The sequence below is a fragment of the Leptinotarsa decemlineata genome, unplaced genomic scaffold (genome assembly GCF_025532065.1).
Source record: "Leptinotarsa decemlineata unplaced genomic scaffold, Ldec_3_MD MMD2_tig00000026_RagTag_RagTag, whole genome shotgun sequence".
Lineage (NCBI taxonomy): Eukaryota > Metazoa > Arthropoda > Insecta > Coleoptera > Chrysomelidae > Leptinotarsa > Leptinotarsa decemlineata.
Window position 1 is genome coordinate 6,595,147 of NW_027412539.1, and position 4,403 is coordinate 6,599,549.

Here is a 4,403-nt window from a genome sequence, read left to right on the forward strand (position 1 = left end):
TGTTTTTCTGTAAACCAGCTGTCGCCTCCCTACGAACGACAACTCTCAAATGTCGAAACTTATTCGAACTAAGAACTAACGTGGTCTTAGCTTTCAACGTGTGATTCCTGAAAGACCATGAAAGCCATGGATGAGTCAAAGAAATACTTGACCTCATTAAGGTTTTCGACATTCATTGAGGCTTTTGACACTTTATATCAAATGGCTTAGCATGTTGGACAAATGTGGTATTTGAGATTTTGCCTTAGCTCTTCTCTTAGACCAGAACACTATCTATCTAAAAATTTCAGACTGAGAAATTGGTCAAGAAATCATTGACCCATTGTCAGTGTCGATTGGGGAACGTGTGGTTCCTAAAACGGGTTGGATGATAGGAAGTGAAAATCGATCGTCCCACCTTGCGATTCGAATCACCGGTTCGCACAGCGGTCGATTGACTGAGTGGAACTGACCACCAAAGTCAACCTACCAGGCTACCGTTATGTGAGCACAATCTAAAATATCGTTTTTAACACGATTTTATCAGCTTCACCTGTATGTATGTATGTTTGTTTGTAACTCCAGAATTATCGCCATTATTGCTTGATCTATTCGCGGGCAGATGGCGCTGTACAAAACCTGTTTCATATAATTGTAACTCACTTTACATGTATTTCTTTATTTGAAAAAAGTATATTGTTTTTTGACACGCTTTTATAAGTTTCACCTGTATGTATGTATGTTTGTTTGTTCGTTTTTAACTCTCAAGCTCGGGATCTGTATTTGACAAAATTATCGACATTATTGCTTAATCTATTCGCGGGCAGATGACGCTGTACGTAACCTCCTTGATATAATTCGAACTCACTTTACATGTATTTCAATCATGCTTCAAAAGCAGCTCATTTGAGATAGTTTTTGGGGATACTGGAGCCAATGTCTTTTTCATTCAGTGTTTTGCAAAAGCGAGTACGTTATGTATGCAAAGCGAAACTACGGGAATGATGTAGACACATTTTCATCAGAAGATGATTTTTACGATGGCATACATTTCAATTCTTGAATCTGCGTGTTTTATTCATGAGCATCCAGAAAGACCCAATGGATCCTCGAACTACAATACGTGACAAAGGACAAATAAACTTTTACTTTTACCTGTCCTTTATTTAAATTCAATAAAAAATCACTGTTTTATGAAATCAAAAACTAAACAATAAAATTCCTTCAGAATTAAGAACTATCATTGCATATAAATTGTTCAGAAAAATTGTCAACTAGGCTCTTGGAAAAAGTTCACTATACCTACCCTTCAAGACATTTACAATGAAGCTTTACTGTATTTTTTTTTTGTGATTATCAAGTTGGCAAGAATTCGGTCAAAATGTCGAAGAAAACCAATTTCTAAATTGTCGACGTTTCGAAACTTTATTGTTTCATCTTCAGGACTCTGAAGTATAAGAACAAGACATACATATTAAAATGGAAATTTACAAAGCAGTTCTGTTAGAAACAAAATAAATTATGTAATATAACAATCGTTGAAAAATAAGAAACGTTTCGAACACTTTACAAAAAAACAACGTTGATGAGTACTTCATTTAGGGCGGCTTTCCGAGTTGAAGGGTGAAGTGAATAATTTCGATATAAAATATAAATACGTACACAGGTTTCTGAAAGACGTTGACACAGACACGAAGGTATTTACAATCTGAACTGTCTGTAAATCGTTCTTTATAATTCAAAAAAAGACCATGAAAAAAATGAGAATTGTATTTGGAAAAAGCAGTCGGTTAATGATTCCAAAGTTAGTTATTGTTTGATTTTTTCTATTAGATTGAAATATGAGGTGTGTAAGTTTTCAATATCCGACCTTTTGTTAACGCATTTTGTTCCATGTTTTGTTATTTCAATCATTTCGTTCAGGAGTCTATTTTCAGTATCGTATGTTGTCCTATTATACTGATTGACTCAAAATGAAAAGAATGAAGTATATTTTTACAATCCCTGCTATATTCAGTAATTCTTTGTTTGAGATACCTGCCTGTTTGCCCTATATATATTTTCTCACATTCAGCACATGGTATTTTATAGACAATATTGGATTTCAGGTCTTTTTGTGTTTTTGTTTTTATTTTCGTGAATAAATGATTTTTAATTGTATTTTCAGATTTCATACTAATTTTAAAATTTTTATTTTCTAGAGTCTTACGGTAATTTGAAATATTTAATGTTCAACGGTGTTTTTTTTTCTTTTTTTTTTTGTTTATTTGTTCTGTCTGAATATACTAATTTTTTAATTAAAGATCTAGGATAGCAATTCTTAAGTAACATAGTTTCTATTAGTTTTAGGTTTTGGTTTTTAAAATTCGCATGTGCTAAATGTGCCCTTTATTTGAGATTGTTGATGATGTTTATTTTTTGTGTCATTGGGTGGATAGAGTGGTAGTTTATAAATCTTTCAGAGTATGTTGGTTTATGGTACCAATCAGTTATAATTTTGTTGATAGATTTTATCAGCTGAAAATCAAGAAAAGCAATTCTATTATTTTTTTCTTCTTCAACGGTAAACTGAAGTTTGGGATGATAACTATTGAATGTTGTTAACATTCTACCTACGTTTTCTTTTTCTATGTCAGATATAACAATATCAGAGCAAATTGGTGATAAACAGTTTCCCATTCCTAGGCCGAAAATCTGTTTATAGAAAACTTCATTGAAATTAAAATAGCTGTTACTCGTTACGAACTGGAATAACTCAATGAATGCTTCTAAAGGGATAGTAGTGTGTGGTTCTATTAAATGCCGTTTTCCATTAACGAGACTTAGTACTAGATCTATTGGTATGTTGGTGAATAAAGATACTACATCCATTGATATCAAAATGAAGTTGTCTGGTACGATAACATATTTCATTTGATCGACAAAGTCAAATGAATTTTTCACGTAATGGTCATCTTTTATATTCTTTATTATTTTTTTCATAAATTTTTCTTTATCATGTTTATACTTTTTTTTTCATTTTTGATGCACTGTTATATAGACACTTGTATGGATACATGTAATTATGCACATACGAGGTTCGGTTATTAAATACTGAGACTGGTTACCAAAAACGGTATTATTATAAAAACTATTCTACTTTCGAATGCTCCCCTTCAATATCCCCCTCCTCTCGCCACACACCTTTCCATACGTTTTTTTCAATTGATTGAAGCAGTGCTGGAAGTCTTTTTTGGTGAGAGCCTTCAGGAACTCTGCCGTTTTTTGATTTACCGCTTCCATAGACTCAAATCGGGTCCCCTCCAAAACTGATTTCATCTTCGGAAACAAATAAAAGTCGCACGGTGCCAAATCTGGTGCGTATGGCGCGTGTTTGAGCACTGGAGTGCGTTCATTGGCCAAACACCGCTTCACAGATAGCGCCTTATGGGCAGGTGCGTTGTTCTGGTGTAGAATCCACGAGTTGTTCTTCCACAACTCGGGCCGTTTCTTACGAACTCGTTCTCACAGTGTTGCCAACACTGACAAGTAGTAAGTCTGGTTGACATTCTCACCCTATGGAACACATTCAATTATCACGATACCGTTAATATCGGAAAAAACGACCGACATTGCCTTGAATTTTGATTTGGATACTCTTGCTCTCTCAGCCCTCACTGAAGTGCTTACACCACTCAAAAACATGTGCGCAAGATACAGAATTGTTCCCATAGGCCCCTTGCAATAATATATAGCACCAAGTCTGAGTTTTTTTCAATTTAACGCGAAATTTGATACATTGCTCCTGTTTTTCGTCACACATGGTTTTCGGCACGAGAAAAAAACACTTTCGTTTCAAACCATTACTGCGCAAATATTATAATAGTGAAGAAGACGTATTTTGGTACGTATATAGAGAATATTTTCAGATACCCAATGCACAACTTGTTTTCACCCCATCCCTCTAGGGCGCTCTCTAGGCGCGCAGTCTCTTTATTTACTAGTCAGACTTCGTAGGTTCAAAACTTGTAGCCATCATATTCACTGTAGCATGCTTGCAGTGTTGAACAATTCAATTTTAGTTTTCACTTTGTCAATAAGAATTTAATTGAAGTCACATAATGTCAATTGAAGTACATCTGACTTTCTGTATGTCTGAAATGAGCCAATGGACTTCAACTCTTGGGAATCACAGCTGTCACTTTTGCCTAGGAAGGTTATCAGGATACAACCCAATATAACAATGCCAGGAATCTAATTTCTGCAGGTTTCGTCTAGTAATATGATGAGTGTCAAATTTGACATACTGAGGTTGACTTGAATGGGCTTAGGGCTAAACATAATCATGTTATGACCAATTCGGCCCATCTTTATATTAATACTAGTACTATGTTGCTTTATCGCTGCTATTCCAATGTTTTGACATAATCAGAATCAACGAGCTT